Consider the following 18,775-nt stretch of genomic DNA (forward strand, 5'->3'; position numbering starts at 1 on the left):
CAGCCTATATAGCTTAAAAAGAGCACAGTTGCTACATGGAACAGTTTCAATTGGGGTAAATGTGTAAGAAATTTGATCTACGACTACTTTTTAGTTGGTTTTGTTTTGCAAGGAGATACTGGTTATTTGTCTTCTTTGACAGGTATAATGCAATATATTCACTTTGAAGAAAAATTTTCTTGGCCGGGCGCGGTGGCTCACGCCTGTAATCCCAGCACTTTGGGAGGCCGAGGCGGGCAGATCACCTGAGGTTGGGAGTTTGAGACCAGCCTGACCAACATGGAGAAACCCCGTCTCTACTAAAAAATACAAAATTAGCCGGGCGTGGTGGTGCATGTCTGTAATCCCAGCTACTCGGGAGACTGAGGCAGGAGAATCGCTTGAACCCGGGAGGCGGAGGTTGCGGTGAGCAGAGATCGCGCCATTGCACTCCAGCCTGGGCAACAAGAACGAAACTCTGTCTCAAAAAAAAAAAAAGAAAAGAAAAACAAAAAAGAAAAATTTTCTTTACAATAAGTGAGTTTGTTTTCTTAGCTCCTTTTATATAGTGAGTACAAAGCACCTAACTCTTATCTTCCTGAAGTTTGGGCTGAATAGAGCATTAATATGCTGTAACTTGAGTTATAGGAGTAATATAAAAACTAATAATAGAATCATTCTTTGGTTTTATAGAATCATTTTAGATCGTATCATCTGCACATGCTTCCAAAGGAGTGGTACTTATAGTATCTTCAATAAGCTACCTGATAAATTAACTGATTATGGATGGTAGTAGTTCAAAATACTAACTCCTAAGACTGTGTTTGTAAAATACTTTAAAGTTAACAAAGTGCTCTCATGTACATAACTTACGTAATTTAACGATCAAAAAGTAACCTTTGTGAGGTAAGTAGAGTTATTACCATTTTACAGATGAGGAAACTGACAGAGATGTTAATTGTCTTGCTCAACTTCTCGCAGCTAGAGATGGAAATGGGAATAAGCCCTCGCTTACCAGGCCAAGTACCCTTTCTCCTACATGGCATTTGCTTTTCAAATGATATTAGCAGCCGTAGGAGTATCTACCCTTTGCTTCTTGTTTGGAAATAGCACTTTTAAGGCTTCTGTCTGTTAGATGAAGAACAAGATCTTTTCACTACGTGTTCTTGAATCTAACTAAAAAACCTAACACAATCTACCACCACTAACAATGAAACCTTATTAATTGGTGGTGGGGGTGAGGGGAATACAGCTTACCTTTATGAGACACTTATGAAGAAGAGATGTTCAACGTATATGTAATGCATTAAAATTGTTAATTTGTTCCCCAAAGAAAACCTAGCCACTAATTTTATAAACATTAAGTCTTAAAGATATCAGTCCTCAGACTGGCTTAGATGCTTCAAGATTTTCACAATCTCTGGGACGTGTGGAATTGGGGTAACCACCTTGAGGTTCTTAAACATGAAAGCACACATGAGGATTTTCTTGCATTTTAAAATTTCCTTTTCTTTTGCAAGTTTCCCTCAGTCTTCCTTTCTTTCTGTTTCTTTTCTTTTCTTTCCCTTTTTTTTTTTTTTTTTTTTTTGAGAAAGAGTCTCACTCTGCGGCCCAGCTGGAGTGCAGTGGTGTGATCTCAGCCCACTGCAACCTCTGCCTCCCAGGTTCAAGCAATTCTTCTGCCTCAGCCTCCCAAGTAGCTGGGACTACAGGCATGTGCCACCACACCCTGCTAATTTTTGTATTTTTAGTAGACCCGGGATTTCACCATGTTGGCCAGGCTGGTCTCAAACTCCTGACCTGATGTGATCTGCCCGCCTTGGCCTCCCAAAGTGCTGGGATTACAGCCATGAGCCACAGTGCCTGGCCCCACCTTCCCCCTTTCCCCCTTCCCTTCCCTCCCCTCCCCTCCCCTCCCCTCTCCTTCCCTTCCCTTCCCTTCCTTCTGTCTACCTCTCTTTCTTTCTTTTTACCTGACTTCACCTGCACAAAAATTTTGTTGATGGAAAGTACAGTGTGACTTGCCCTGTGGCCCTGCATCTCTGAGGGATGCCCCTGGGAAGAAGACACCCCAGAGAGCTCCTGTAGTTTTCCAGGGAAACAAACTAAATTTCACAGTAACAGGATTGGTTCTTCTGAACACTGTCTCTTAAGTGTTGGCAACCTTCTGGTATAGAATAGAATCTGGAAGAATATGTATTATATTTTATCATTGGTTATTTTATAGAGTTAGTATATATAGTTGTATTAGATGATGGAAAATTGTTACTTTTCATGTTAAACAATTCTGTCTTATTTGATTTATTATTACAAGTTGAGTGTTTCTTATCTGAAATGCTTGGTACTAGAAGTGTTTTGGATTTCAGATTTTTTTGGATTTTGGAATATTTGCATATACATCATGCGATATCTTGGGGATAAGACCCAAATCTAAACATGAAATTTATGTTTCATATATACCAATACACATAGCCTGAAGATAATTGTATACAATGTTTTTAATAATTTTGTGCATGACAAAGTTTATGTACATTGAACCATCAGAAAACAAAGGTGTCACTGTCTCAGGCACCCACGTGGACAATCTGTGCTTGCTTGGTATCACCATCATTCCTGACTCTGAATTTACATGCTACTGATAAGCAATCACTTCTCCTTTTTTTCATTTCTTTTTTATTTTCTTTTTTTGAGACAAGATCTTGCTCTGTTGCTCAGGTTAAAGTGCAGTGGCACGATCACAGCTCACTGAAGCCTCAACCTCCTGGGCTCAGGTGATCATCCCATCTCAGCCTCCCAAGCAGCTGGGAATACAGGTGTACACCACTGCTCTCGGCTAATTATTGTAGTTTGTTGTAGAGGTGGGGTTTCACCATGTTATCCATGGCTGGTCTTGAACTCCTTGACTCAAACAGCCTGCCTGCCTAAGCCTCCCAAAGTGCTAGGATTACAGGTGTGAACCACCATGCCTCACTACAGTCATGTTCTTAGACTTATTCACACATAAGTACTTATGGTAAAAAAAAAACATACCATTAATACAGTGAAAAAAATAATGTGTTCAGGGTAACTAAGCCCAGTAGCATCACCAAATACCTATACCCACTGTTAACAGCAACAACAATGGCAGGCTTTCAGTCTGTATGTGCAAATTATGTATTCTGATTAAAAAGTTACTGTACACTGTATTTTTTGTAGGTGAGAAGAAACATCAGTAATAGTTGAGGGACCAGAAAGTGGGTCCTCTGAGGATGAGGAGGCATTCTGCTGGATGGCCTTTTCAAATATTTCCTCCAGAGTCATCTGCCTCATTAACAATGGTTTTTGTCTTAGAAGTCTCTTTGATTTTATAAACTGACATCATTTCTTATTCTGTTATACATGCACGCTGCTCTAGTCCTTCAATAAGCTCATCACACATCCACTATGTCATCTATAGGCATTTTTTCTGCAGTGTTAATGGTATCTTCCTTGTCACTATTATCACAATCATTTTCATTGACAACCATTTCAGCTTTTTCATCAGCAGTCAATGAATGAAGAACTGTAGCCTCTTTGTTGATGTTAAAAAAAACTTCATTGATGTCTTCCAGCTTACTGACTCTGAAGGTATATTTTTTGCATATGTAAGGAGGTCATACATCATTTTTTCTCTCATCTGATATACGGAATCCTTCAAAGTCGCCACCTTGTTCATCATATCACTGAACCCACCAGAGCTTGTGCCAGGTATGCACAACTGTATCTTTAGTCATGTGTTCTAAACATTGGCAACAGCATATATGGCATCCCTCATGCTAAACTCCTTTTGAAAATCTTCTACACTTATGCCTCTCTTCACTGCTGCTAGCATGCTGTTTAAGAAAGCATTATTTAATCCTCATTGATCTAAGGATACCTTGTCACATGGGTGAAGTAGAGAAGTCACATTTTAGGGAAAGTACGTGGCATAAACATTATTTTTGATGAGAATTTCCACTGGAGGATGAGCAGGACAGATGTGAAGGAATAACAAATTCTTGCAACTGTCATCCAGTGCAACTTCCCTGCAGTGAACACAAGCTCCTGGTACCAAGTGCTTATGAAACTAATCAGAAAAGACACCCCTGGTGATCTAAGCCTTTTTATTAGCATAATGGATTGGTAAGAAATTCACTCCTTGGAAACAGCAAAGACACAAGCTTTTGCCTGTCATAGCCAGATTACACTTATGCATGCCTGCTGCATCAGCACATCCCTGCACAGTTGTTCTGTCCTTGGCATCCTTAATTCCTGTAGAGGCTGTCTCAGCTCTAGTCAGTGTCTTTCCGGGGCAATAACACCAAAACGGTGATGTTTTATCAGCATTGCAAACTTGTTGTGGAGTCAAATTTTCATCAGCAATGACCTTGGCAAACTCATCAATTAATTTCTCTGCTGCTTTGTGATCAGCAGATGCTTCATCACCACACATCTTTGAAAATTTGATGCTGTGTCTTTTCTAAAATTTCCGTAACCAGCCTTTTGATTATTTACAGTTTCCTTCAATTTTCAGTTCACTGTGATAGATCTAGCATGTTTATGGCCAGCATACCATTAAATGGCATGTGTTCAGTGTAAGGCTGATGGATCCACCCTTTCAATACATGATCAAGATCTTCATTTCTAGCTTTATACAGTGTTTTCCTCCCTCCTCCCCTTCCTTTTTTCTCTCCTTTTCTTTTCCCTCCCTCCCTCCCTCCCTTCATTCCTTCCTTCTTTCTTTCCTTCCTACCTATGAGGTCTTGCTCTGTCACCCAGGCTGGAGTGCAGTGGCACAATCATAGCTCACTGCAGCCTCAAACTCCTGGGCTCAAGTGATACTCTGACCTCATCCTCTTGAGTAGCTAGGACTACAGGCACACACCACCACACCTGGCTTTTGTTTATTTTTTTGTAGAGCCATAGTCTCACTATGTTGCTAGTATTGAACTCCTGGGCTCAAGTGATCCTCCTGCCTTGGCCTCCCAACACACTGAGATTACAGGTGTGAGCCACCATGCATGGAGTGTTTACTATTTTTTAACTTAACTTCTGTTCATCATTTTCAGCACGGAACTTCAACAGTTTATCTTTTTGATTCTTCAGGTCATATAAGGTGGTCATTCCAACACCGTATTTTTCTGTCTGGTTTCTCCAATAGCTTGATTTTCTTTGCTACAGATAAACATAAACGCTTCCCCTTTTTCTTGTCACTGTTACTCATAGAAGTATCTGCAGGCCTTTTTGAAATTTTCAAAAATGTCAGAGCAGAGTATAAGCAAAGAGTCATAGTGATTAATACATGAAGTTCTTGGTGCTATGTGGGGCATGGTGGAGAATCTGCTATTGGTGCATCCAGCCTGCTGCACACATGCCATTTTATTACCTTTTGTCTGTGTGTGTGCGTGGGAAGGGGAATCTGGACATGTGCAGAAAAGATGTATTGCAGCTGAAGGGGGTGGGGGATGGGAGGGTCTTTTTTGCCTTGGGGACACTGAGTAAACTGTGTGTTATGTACTTGTGTTTTGACTGCGACTTGTCACAGGAGGTCAAGTGTGGAATAGTCCCCTTGTGGCCAATGCTCAAAAAGTTATAGATTTTGGAGCATTTCAGATTTCAGATTTTCAGATTAGGAATGCTCAATCTGTATTATTATTATTATTATATTTTACAAAGAGCATGGGTTGCTTTCATAATCAGAAGGAGATATTTTACAATAAAATAGTTGGAAGAAAGATATTTAAAACCTCAAGTAATTGAGTAATGCACAGGTATTAGTGTTCACTTATGATCATAGATGAGACAGAAAATAAACTGTTAGTAGTGTAATTAACACATGGCATCATTTATACAAATAGTTACTGAATCTACATTAGTTATTTGAGGGAATTTAAATCACATGAATACATGACCATAGGTAACATATACAAAGTGCTCACTCTCTGCCAGGTGCTAGTCTTAAGAGCTTTACATGGCTTACCTCATTTAATCCCCTCTACTATCCTATGAGGTAATTATTTATACATGGAGAAGACCAGGTATAGAGAAGATGGCCTACAACAATACAGAACATAGCAGAGGCTTGAAAAGCACTCTTCGATTAAGAATTGCACTCATCTGTTCAGAATTGCCCTAACTGCTGAGAACCCTGAAACCAGTGAGGAAACCCAGGCAAGACCCAGTAGCGGGAGAGTTGAGATCTGGATATGTCTCCACATAATTCCCCAGGCTTGAACACTTAGCCCCTCTCCTATACGTCCCTGAGTAGATGTGGAGTTCTAAACTGATTCTACAGCTCTGAAAAGAAGTGTCCTGATTGCCATTAACATTTTGAAGGGGGTTAGTAAGGCCATAATAAGCTTCTGAAATTCCTTAGAAACCTAGTTCACATCCCACTAATTTTTGCTCTTTTTAGCATGGCATCAGGAAACTTCTCTGGTCCAGTCTTTGATGATGAAGGAAACTTTGGGATGTGGCAGTGGAGTTGTGTTTTTTGGGAAGTTGCACTGTGCCTACATACTGTTTATTTTGGTGAGCTGAATGATAGACTTGTGATACACTTCAAACTATCCACTTCCATTTAAAAACTGGCTCTTCAAGTTCTCAAAACCTCTTATCAGACTGAAACTCAGCCAAGGTTAAAACTGCCAAGTATCTCTGTACTTTCCTGACCCCACTGCTCAAGGACTCCTATTTAGCACACTGTATTATCGAACAGCTTTTGCAGAGTCTTTGTGTGGAAGCTGTGTGTGTGTGTGAGATAATCTTTTTTTTAACATCTTTTTTTTCTCCTCACCATAAGTATGACCACAGTCTTCAAAAAACAAACAAACAAAAAAGAAGCGCTGTCTTCAGACATGTTAAGAAACATGTGCTTTTAAAAAATGTGTACGCTTTATATTAACTTTTACATACAATATGAGTAGAATATCACAAAGGTCTACTGAATTAAAATCAAGATATTAATATATACCTTAAGTCACAATTATTGGATAGGTGACATACTTCATAAGGACAACTGTTTGGTTCACGTTGCTTATGTTTGTGTTTTAAAATCATAGCAATAAACTTTTGTTTTAAATGCACGAGAATTTACTTTCCAGAAATTATAATTTATCCATGATTCACAGCAGCCTCCAAGTCTTCTTTAAAGAAGAATACACCTTAAGGAGCATGGAGAAACCCAAGGAGAGGTGTATCAGGTAGCTTTGTCCGTATAACAAGCCACCCCCAAATAACAATTTTCTATTTCTCATGGGTGCAAGGATTAAATGAGATAATCCATGTAAACCTTCCACAACAGTCTCTGGCAGATAGTAAGCACTTGTGATTCTTCTACGGATCTCACCTGGACTCAGTCATGCAGCTGTAGAGGTGGGTCAGCTGGGGGCTAGCCTAGCTCTCCGTGCGGTCTTCATCCTCCAGGAGGCTAGTCTGAGCTTTCTCACATAATGGTTTCAGTGTTCCCAGAGCAGATAAGCCCCAAGGTGCTAGTGCTGTTGAAGCCTCTGCTTGCTCCATGTTTCCTCCCATCCTCTTGGTCAAAGCAAGTCTCATGGCCAAGGGTAGAGAAACTGATTCAAAGGGTAGAGAGACCGACACCACTTCTTGATGGGAGGTGCTGCTAAGAATTTGTTGCCATTTGTTGTAATCAAGTATAGTCTGTCTCTGACAAAAATTATTCACATTTCTTTTGCAAGAAAAATATGCTCCCTCCCATCCCAGGATTCCCCGAAGTCTCATCAGATTATAGTATTAGCCTTGAAGTCTAGAGACTTATGCCTGATCTGCATGAGATCTAGATACAGTTCAAACTCCTATCCATAAGAAGAGATAGCTCTTCTTATGCTGATCCTCTTGATCCCAAGACAATGAACAGGCTGTCTTTCCCATACACATCCAACATATAATGATGAGATAGGAAAAGGATAACAAAAGTAGACACCCCATTTAAAAAAAAAAAGAGCCATTAACAGGATACATATGACAATCACTGGTCCATAGCAGTTCTGTCCAAGCACATGTTACCAGGTGCCCCTGATCCTGGGCTAGGCCATGTTCCTTGGTTAGGACCCAGCTCTGCTTTTCAGAAGTGGTTTCTTGGTTTATATTCCTCCACTGCTCTTGGCTCTACCCTCTGAAACTCTTCTTTTCCCACAACAAATGGCTTATTTTTGCTCCTAAATAGCTTCATTGGCCTAGATCCTGATCATAAAAAGTTGGGGACCCAGAGGCCTCTTTTCCTTTGAAAAGTCTTTGTATTTTTAGGCCAAGGTTGTGTGTGTGCTTTTTAGTAAAATTCTCTTAAAAACTTTGTGGATTTCCAAATACTCTAATTAGGCTCCATGCCCCTAAAACCTATGTTCATAATTGTTTTCATGTTAGACCTCTGTCTACTTCAGGCTGAGGATCAGGTTGTTTGAGACAACACACTTAGAGTCTTAGAGCTCACTTTGTCTAGCTGAGAAGGTCTACGAGGCAGCTTATTCAATTTTACCGAGGTCTAAGGCCATTTCTTACTTAGAATTGTTTCTTCCAGTTGAAGAGACTGGAGAGATAAAAAGTTTTTATTTTCCTATCTTGTGAGTTGTGGTTTCTCTCTATTTTCTCTAAATAATGCTTGCAAACTAGATGATTCAATTTTTAGTTTGTCTGTATCGTGCAGAACTTCTATGTAGTTATAGACACACTCAAAATACTTTCATCATTGTCTGGAGATCTTTGCAGCGAGATGCAAAATTCATACCAACATTTTCAGCCTTTGGAGCTGCCATAGGCAACAGTGTTGCCAAGTGTTTGGCTGCCTATGATATGGGCTGCCTTTTCCCCTGACTGCTCTAGCAGTTTCCTCACTACTTCCACCCTCCTCTGACAGTCTGCATGCCATCTTTCCAGTTTTACTTAACAGTTACATCACTGCTTTTCACCTGCTGTCTGGTGCCAAAGCCAAGGTGGAATGTTTTAGGTTTCTGTTCTGGCAGCATGCCACTTCTAGGTACCAATTTTTCTGTCATTTAGCTTATGCTACATAAGAAGCTGCTACCCATTTTGGTGGTTTCAAACACAACGATTTATTATTTCTCACTATCCTGTTGATTGGCTGAGCAGTCTTCTGTTGGGCTCTCCGCGGCTCCTTCATTTTCAGTCTTTTGTTAGGTTAGCTGGTGGTTGTGCTCAGCCTCGAGTGCTGCTCAGCTGGGCATCATCTTCCTGCAGGCTAGCCCAGGCTTCGTCATATAGTGGAATTAAGCTACCCAATAGCAAGCCCTTTTGCACAAATGCTTTTCAAACCTCTTCTTGCATCATATTTGCTAATGTCTCAATGGTCAAAGCAAATCTCAGTCTCATAGCCACCCTCAGACTCAAGGAGTTGAGAAATAGTCTGTACCTCTTGATCAGAGAAACTGCAAAGAATGTGTAGTAAGAACATTTTTATTTTTATTTTGAGACAGGGTCACGCTGTCATCCAGGCTGGAGTGCAGTGGTGTGATCTTAGCTTACTGCAACCTCTGTGTCCCAGGTTCAAGCGATCTTCCAGCCTTAGCCTCCCGAGTAGCTGGGACTGCAGGTGTGCACCACCACACCCGGCTAATTTTTGTGTTTTTGTAGAGCTGGATTTTGCCCTGTTACCCAGGCTGATCTTGAACTCCTGAGCACAAGCGATCCACCCGCCTTGGCCTCCCAAGCCAGGATTACAGATGTGAGCCCCTGTGCCTGGTCAGAAAAGTTTTTTTTGCACCCTTTCACAAAGAGTATGTACAAATTCAAGGGGAAAGAATGGGGCCACCTAGGAGGTCAGATCAAGAATGTGGGATGAGAACAGATGCTCACCACGTCATGGAAATAATCTAATTGGTTGATGTATTCATGGTTCTGATACTATCTGGTACTACAATACTAACATTAGGCCAGGCACAGTGGCACACATCTGTAATTACAGCACTTTGGGAGGTTGAGGCAGAGGGGATCACTTGTGCTCCAGAGTTTGAGACCAGCCTGGGCAACAGGCAAAACCCCATCTCTACAAAAAATATAAAAATTAGCCCGCAGTCCCAGCTACTCGGGAGGCTGAGGCGGGTGGATCACTTGAGGCCAAGAGTTCGAGTCCAACCTGGCCAATGTAATGAAACCCTGTCTCTACTAACAATGCCAGACATTAGCTGAGCATGGTGACACACGCCTGTAGTTTCAGCTACTCAGGAGGCTTAGGCATTGCTAAACATAGGAGGCAGAGGCTGCAGTAAGCCATGATTGTGCCACTGTACTCCAGCCTGGGCAACAGAGCGAGACCCTGTGTCAAACAATAATAATAATGATAATATAGTAAAATTAGTAGTTATCATTTGTTGAAGTCTCAATATATGCTACTCTCATGAAAATGCTTTATCATGTTAGAATTGTATTGCTGTAAATGGAAATGGCAATTACATAAGAGTTTTTTTCCACTTTGCTAATAACATTTTCTTTTCTTCTGCCTCATCCTCCCGAGTAGCTGGGACTACAGGTATATGCCACCACGCCCAGCTGATTTTTGTATTTTCAGTAGAGATGGGGTTTCACCATGTTGGCCAGGCTGGTCTTGAACTCCTGAACTTAGGTGATCCACACACTTCGGCCTCTCAAAGTGCTGGGGTTACAGACATGAGCCACCGCGCCCAGCCTTAATAACACTCTTTTAATCATTATTTGTATGTGAATACAATGAGCCTCTCTTTCCTCATCTTTACAGTGAAGGCACTGTGCAAGCTAGTCATTACAGGCTTTTTCTGCTCTCACCTTCTTTGATTTTACTTAACATGGTGGTTGGGTTGATTAAGGAAGGAACACAGTAAGTAGCTGCTCCTTACCCGCCTGACTTCCACACCCGTGGAGAAATAAGAAAGGAAAAGCAGTCAGAGGCCAAAGGGTCTCGTTAGTGACGGATAAAGACAAGGTTGGAAGATGTGGCTTACATCTGCGGGACTGTGCATTCTGATCTTGAAGCCAGCATTAGCTGGATTTACCCTCCCTGGCCACAGCTGATGTCACCCACCCCACCCAGGGGTAGTGCAGAGACAACACAGGTTCTCTGCTAAACCCACTTTTAGGAAAAAGAAAGAAGTGGCTGGGCTACTGCAGACAGGTTCTTCTTTTAGATTCACTAATTAGATAAGCAACTCCATGCCCCTTTGCAGGAGGAGGTGGAGAGGGATGCCAGAGAAGGGAAGAAACAGAGCAGAGAATATTGCTCCTTAACAACACTAGCGCCTCCCGACCTAGCACCTCCTCACACTAGCGCCTCCCACCCTAACTCCCCCAACAGCTTCAATGCATGATTAAGTGGAAAGGGCATGAACTCAGGACAGATGTGAGTTTAAATCCCAGACTTCTCTCTTACTCACTGGGTGAACTTAACTTCTCCGAGACCCAGTTATTAGTAAATTGAAAATGATGTTACCCTCCTCCCAAGATTATTGTGAGGATTGTGGTGGATTTTACATCAGTTCTCCAGCACAATGACTGGTTTGGGGTGCACACAGTCTGTCACTGAGATTCGTTTTTCCTTCCTTGCTTTACGGAGTGGGCTTGATTCTAGAGGGCTGCAGACACACGCAGAAAGTTACTATTATAGAATGTTTGCTTCTCGAATGTCTTTGCTTGCCACAGTCTCTAAAGGGAGTGAGAAGACTGTCAGTGGTGAGTGGAGATAACTGAGGAAGGGTTTGCTATTTTAACTCCCAGGAAAGAGAAACATTTTAAATCAAATCAAGCTGATCTTTGAACACATGGTTGAAAGATGTTAATAATGGCCATTTGAGTCATCAATAAATTGTGTCTAATGCCCTCTTTTTTAAAAAGCGAGGAAGTGTGTCCAGGCATTTTAGAAGAGGATTTCCAACAAAGATAAGTAGATGCCTTTGACATTTGAAGGGAGAAACTTCAGTTACTGTAAAGGTTACTTACATGGAAAACCCTCATGCATTGATGATGTTGGATAACTCAGATATTTCCGTACCTTGTGTAAAAGATATCAGCCATATATAAGAATATTTTTTCTGGGAGAATTTAACAGGAGTAACCAGGCAATGAGACTAGAATAAGTGGCCCAAAGGACACTGTTTACAAGAAAGAGGAACAGATAAAGGAATGTAAAAATTCTTAACTGGTGTTATGAGTTGGAAAAGAAAAGGTCATTGATGATTCTGGAAACTCCATGGATTTCTCCCTTTAAAAGATACTTCATGGAATAGTTACAAAATATAAAGGAATTACTTAAAGGCATATATGTTTTCCAACTGGACTCAAAATCTATTCCCCATCATTTTTTAAACATAGATCTTTGCTGTATTTTCCAGGCAAAGTTTTGCTTCACATTCTAGGGCCAAAGGGAAATCAGATGTAAGAGTTACAACAACTGTTTTAGTTTGTAAATACTAATAGAGATACAAGTGGAAAAATTTGCACAGATGACTTGAGCCTTGAGCCTTGACCCTTGAGTGCTCCTGTCTTTACTTTCTCCCTTAGCTCATCTACTGGCTGGGAGCAGTGGCTCACGCCTGTAATCCCAGCACTTTGGGAGGCTGAGGCAGGCGGATCACAAAGTCAGGAGTTTGAGACCAACCTGGCCAATATAGTGAAACCCCATCTCTACTAAAAACACACAAAAAATTAGCCGGGTGTGGTGGTGCACACCTGTAATCCCAGCTACTCAGGAGGCTAAGGCAGGAAAATTGCTTGAACCCGGGAGGCAAAGGTGGTGGTGAGCCAAGATGGCACCACTGCACTCCAGCCTGGGTGACAGAGGGAGACTCCGTCTCAAAAAAAAGAAGAAAGAAAGCTCATCTACTGTCCTTTCCTGCTGTGACTTCTATGCACCTGACTGTAAAATTTACATCTCCAAGTATCTGTATTCTGTTATTTCAGAGAGTTAATAATTTTATGGATTTTTTTTAAAGTTGTGGTGACTTACTCCCTGTTTTTAGGACTGTAACAACTGAAGTGTTGCAATGTTGGGGAAACGCTGATATGAAGAAATTTGTGTGGGAAAGAAAGTAGTGATTCTAATGGTGACAGTATTTCCATGTGTTAATCCAGTTCTAAGAATTAGATGCTAATAATTGTTCCTAATAGAAAAGCTCAATTAGGGAATACGTTTCCTATTAGACTAACGATTTTAAAAGAAGCCTTCTTGTGGGGAGTTTAGGAAAAAGAAGCTAGTGTAGCTTTGTGGATTACGGATGGATTCTCAAGTAGTCACACTTTTGGGATTTATATCTCAACTCCATAACTGTATGACTTTAGGCAAACTGCTTAAACTCATTAGGCCTCAAACCTGTAGACTGGGGATGATGATAATACCTCATAAGGAATAAATGGGTTAATACCTGCCCATTGCTGAGTACCGCATTTGGCATTTTACAAATGCTTAATAAATGTTCACTGTAGAGCAGAATGTATGAAACCTACACAGGAGTAGCTGCTTTGATTTCCCGTGCATTTCTACAGAAAGCATCTGAAAGCATATTGCTAAAAGTGAAATCCCAACTACCCACTGGCTGTTTATCAACTGTGCATATCAAACTGCCTTTTTCTCTTCACACACTGGCAGAAAATTCTGATTAAGGAAACTGAAAAGCGAATTATGTCAGAGGGCATCAAATGAGTAAAGTGATTGAAAAGTAGAGGCTGTCTCCTCCAGCAATGGTTTGAATAACTCCTACCTGCTTTCTGCTTTAGAGCAAAGAGAAAACAAGAGACATTTAAAAATTATTTCTTCTAGCCTCAGACTTTTATCGTTATAAACCATTTCAATTAATACTCTTCCGCCTTTCAAATTTTGCTTTGAATGAGCCCTAAGACAATATTAAATGCGTTCTTGCCTAATGCACTTTAAGATACGATACAAGCTTTTTTTTTTTTTTTTAATTAACTTCGGAGCAGCCAGAAAATTAGAGCTATTCATTAGGAACTTTTTAGTTTTAACCTGTAATGTTTTGATGTTCAAAGAATAGTGTTTCCCTCTGTATTAGTCTGTTTTCATGCTGCTGATAAAGACATATCTGAGACTGGGCAATTTACAAAAGAAAGAGGTTTAATGGACTTACAGTTCCACGTGGCTGGGGAGAACTTATAATCATGGTGAGGCAATGGTGAGGCATGGTGAATGCAAGGAGGGGCAAGTCACATCTTATGTGGATGGCGGCAGACAAAAAGAGAATGAAGAGGATGCAAATCAGAAACCTCTAATAAAACCATCAGATCTCATGACACTTATTCACTACCACCAGAACAGCATGGGGGAAACCGCCCCCATGATTCAGTTATCTCCCACTGGATCCCTCGCTCAACGCGTGGGAATTATGGGAGTACCATTCAAGATGAGATTTGGGTAGGGACATAGAGCCAAACCATATCACCCTCTTAGATGTGTCATTTTAAAAATCAAGAAACAGAACACTGGTTTTACTCAGTTGAGTGAAATTATTGTTTATGAACCTGTTGGGGAAAGTCCATTTGTTGTTCTTTAAGGGCTGTGTTACTATGGGGTATGCTAGAAAGGAACTGCTAAATTACAGTGACACTCTACCTGTGGAATTTCTAGGTGCCTCTGGTAGCGGGGATGTGTGGGCAGGAGGGACTGGATGAGGTGGTTGAGAAAGGGGTACACAGGGTGACCCCATGGGGCTGTGCAGGTTGTGATCTCACCACAGATGAGAGAGACTGGCAATCCAACCATGCTCAGCTCACCAGGCTGCATGCCCTTGGGCAGGGCTTTATCCACCAGAGAAAGGGCCCTTTCCTAGCTTTCACAAAGATACTATATAAGCCCAACACAAAACCTCATTAAGGCACCCTATAGACCAATAGTGGACCTTCTGATTTGTAATAATCACTTTAATCATATGTTTACAATTGGTATAAAATTAGGACATAGGATGTATGTCATAGAATCTGAAAATCAGAACTTGGGTACTGTGCGTAAGTCCTGTATGGAGTGTATATCTTGGGGACAGGGTCTGTTTTGCTTCTGAAATAGCCGAATTCCATTTGCAAAGACTCTCTCTTTCTTTCTCTTTCTCTTTCTGTGTGTGTGTGTATCTACAAGCTGATCTCCATAATAAGCTTCACAAGGTTTGCTGAGTGCCTTGAGCTGCTCTGTATTGCATATTCCCATGTCTGAAAATTTCTCACTACTTGTAAAAATACTTTAACATCTTGCTGTGAAACAGGAAAGGGTTTTGTTTACTGGTTTTGGCAAAATTTGCTTAATGCATATATTAGTCTTTTGGGGCTGCCTAATAAAGCTTCTCCTTTATGATCAGAGAGATACTATGTATGTCATTTTAAATAATTCCCTGATAGGCATGTTGGGAACAATGACTTTCACAATTGTTCTTTGTAGCATCCAGTGTCTTGGTTATTTATGTGTGATATGGTTTGGCTGTGTCCCCACCAAATCTCAACTTGAATTGTATCTCCCAGAATTCCCATGTGTTGTGGGAGGGACCCAGGGGAAGGTAATTGAATCCTGGGGATTGGTCTTCCCTGTGCTATTCTCGTGATAGTGAATAAGTCTCATGAGATCTGATGGGTTTATCAGGGGTTTCTGCTTTTGCTCCTTCCTCATTTTCTCTTGCCACCACAATGTAAGAAGTGCCTTTCACCTCCCACCATGACTCTGGGGCCTCCCCAGCCATGTGGTACTATAAGTCCAATTAAACCTCTTTTCTTCCCAGTCTTGGGTATGTCTTTATCAGCAGTGTGAAAATGGACTCATACAATGTGATTGTCACCTCCACTCTTTGGTCTTCTGAGGTAGGTGGAAACCTGCTTTCTGAATTGTTCCTTCCTGATATGACAGAAAATTTTAAGATTCCATGTGCCAAATATAGTAGGCTCTTCAAAGCAGGATCTAGGTCTCAATGGCTAGAATATTTAACTAATAGAATATCACCATCCTTCCTTGTTCCCTGTGAATGCTATCAGAGTATTTATTCATGTACCTGAGGGTGCCTCATCATAGTAAGCTCAGTCTTCAATTTTATTCATACTCCCATGCCTGCAATAATTGTAATTTTCCATCATAAAATGAAGGGATCAGAATAAACTATTTCAAACATTCTTGATTCCTTTTCCTTTTAAGCTTCAGAGATTGTTTTTATGAAAGTGAGTTTTCAGCTGACTTTCTTATTTAGCCTCCATACCAGGGAGCCAGAAGGCAGTGCTTATGAAAGCCACCATCTTTCCAGTGGGGGAGAGAGGCCAGTAGCTACCCCTTTTCCTTCTCTATCAGGTTTTTGCTCATCGAGATTGCCCCCAAGCTAGGAATTATTATAAGTTTTCCAGAATTGCATGATAATTATGAATAAAAAGCTGACATGGGCCAGCTGCAGTGGCTCATGCCTGTAATCCCAGAACTTTGGGAGGCTGAGGCAGGTGGATCACCTGAGATCAAGAGTTTGAGACCAGCTTGGCCAACATGGTGAAACCCCATCTCTGCTAAAAACACAAAACTTAGCTGAGCGTGTGGTGCATGCCTGTAATTCAAGCTACATGGGAGGCTGAGGCAGGAGAATCACTTGAACCCGGGAGGCAGAGGTTGCAGTGAGCTGAGATAGTACCAATGCACTCCAGCCTGGGCAACAGAGCAAGACCACCTCAAAAAAAAAAAAAAAAAACAAAAACTGACATGGTAGGTATCTGTGGAATGGGTCACAAATTTGAGTATGCATTATAATCACCTGGAGATCATCCTAGGCCTACCGAATCAGAAATTCTAGGTGCCCAGGCATCTGTAATCTTTGAAGCTCTCCAGATGATTCTGTCACCTCTTGCAGACCGAGGACCACCGAGCTACCATCATCTCTTTGTTCCTTTGTTTTCTCTTACACAAAACTTTATTGCTCAATGAAAAAAGGCTTAAGCAATACCCCCTTCCTTCCTTATTGGATCTAGTTTTCAGTACAGATTATATGCACGCCTGAAAAGAAAATTAGAAAGCAGAAGCAGATTTTTGGTAGTTGGTTGTCAATTTTCTTTTGAATTCTTCACCTCCATGCAAATTGAAGCAGGACTTATTTTTAGCAACTTGATGAATGCAATTTACCAAAGTTTATTACATTATCTTTTATTATAATAAGACAGGAAGGTCAGTGGAATTGTCTGATTTTTCTTTCTCATTTACCATAGTTCTCTTTCTAGGAACTCATAGTACAGAATCAAGCTATGGGATATATAGGTTATTTTGATGCTCCATTTGTGCCCACTTCTATATTTTTGTATAACTTCAGTAGTGTGTACACTTTTAACCTTTTTGGAGACATTCTTAGGAATAGCAGTCTCTTCGTTGACTTTCTGTTGTAGTTTTCCTAATGTTTGCTCCCTGGTGACCAGGAGACCTTCTATGTCAGTGCAGACAACTCATCCAAGGCTGGCTGAGCCAAGAAAGGTGGGCAGGAAGGCCAGGTGAAGGCCCCCTTCCCTCCTTCTTTACCACACCTCAATAGAGAATCTTTACGTCTCCTGTACCCTTTCTTTTTCTCTTATTAGCACATTATGGACTTGCGCCTTCACATGAGCTTGGGCCCTTACCTGATTTATAATTTGCTATCTATGACTTTATGGTTGTTCAATCTTGAGAAGGAATGACTGTCCCTGGACATCTTCCAAAACCATTTTCTATATGGTTGAATTGTACTTGACTCTTCATATTGTGATGAGATGATTTCCCCCAATAGCTTTTTAATGGCTGTAGGAGAGCAATACAGAGCACAGGACCTGTCTAGGATGAGCAGGATACATACAAATGATCCCTAGTGTCCCAGGGCATGGCACAGTCCCTTATCTACCCATTTCCTTCCACTGAAGTGCCTTGTAAGGCTTGGCCAACATGTAAGGAAGGAAGGCATCTCTCACCTATTCTTGCCTTGTTCATCAAAATGCATCCATCCCATCTCATCCACTTGTTGCATGGTAGACTATATTGGGTACTAACTTAAGCAGATGGGTACAGCTCAACTCTACGCAAACTAGCTAATGTGCTTTCCCCAGGTAGCATAAAATGTTAACTTGATTGCCATGCATAGACTTTTAAAAGTTGCTAAGGAGTTAGTCCTTTAAACGAATAGTATTTATTGTTTTGTGGGGGTTTTTAAATTATGAAATGTGTGTGGACATTACAAAAATTTTGGAAAATACAGAAAAGCAAAAGGAAGCAATTTAAACCATGTGTAATTCCACAACTCAAAGAAAACTATAATTAACACTTTGATGTGTATTACTCAAGTTTCTGTTTCAGAATGCTGCACATTCTCTTTCTCCATAACTACTTTTTATGCCTAACAGAGTATATATGCTTTTCATGCCATTAGATAGCCTTCTAAACTCTGTGACTTATGTAGAAGCCAGGACCTCATTATTGTGCATTTAACTTATTTCTGAATTTCTGTAAAAGCAAGGTGGTGATGAAAATATTTAGAGCAATGAGTTTCATACACTTTTGCATTATATCTTTAGAATAAATGCACATACGTCAAAACAAATGCACACTTGAAAAGCTTTTGATACATATTACTAAACTGACTTCCAGAAAGATTCTATCAATTACCAATTTTTTTAAATAATGAATAGACTTTGTTTGCAAAATCATTAAGTTGCAAAAGCAAAGACACCACAGGAGTTTTAAATTAGACTTTTTTTTAATCTAGAAAAAAAATTTAATGTGCTTGCTTAGTTCAGCAGAAGCTGAGAGAGGTCTCAGGACCCTGAACAATAATACTGATTTTATTATTTTATCTTACTTTATGTTTTTAAGTTCCGG

General features: G+C 40.6%; 1 protein-coding gene across 6 annotated transcripts in view; it reads left to right on the forward strand.

Moving 5' to 3' along the window:
* STX11 (syntaxin 11) overlaps nt 1–18,775 on the forward strand; it is a 48,446-nt gene that overhangs the window by 25,058 nt on the left and 4,613 nt on the right. For 2 of the 6 annotated variants that reach the window (XR_010158225.1, XM_063813557.1), the window contains one exon: nt 3,570–3,705. The exons of the other annotated variants lie outside the window; for them this stretch is intronic. The gene's annotated coding sequence lies outside the window, so the exon portion shown is untranslated. Of the gene's footprint in view, nt 1–3,569; nt 3,706–18,775 lie in introns of those variants that run through there. 6 annotated transcript variants of the gene reach the window in all.

This window comes from Pan troglodytes, chromosome 5 (assembly GCF_028858775.2).
Source record: "Pan troglodytes isolate AG18354 chromosome 5, NHGRI_mPanTro3-v2.0_pri, whole genome shotgun sequence".
NCBI lineage: Eukaryota > Metazoa > Chordata > Mammalia > Primates > Hominidae > Pan > Pan troglodytes.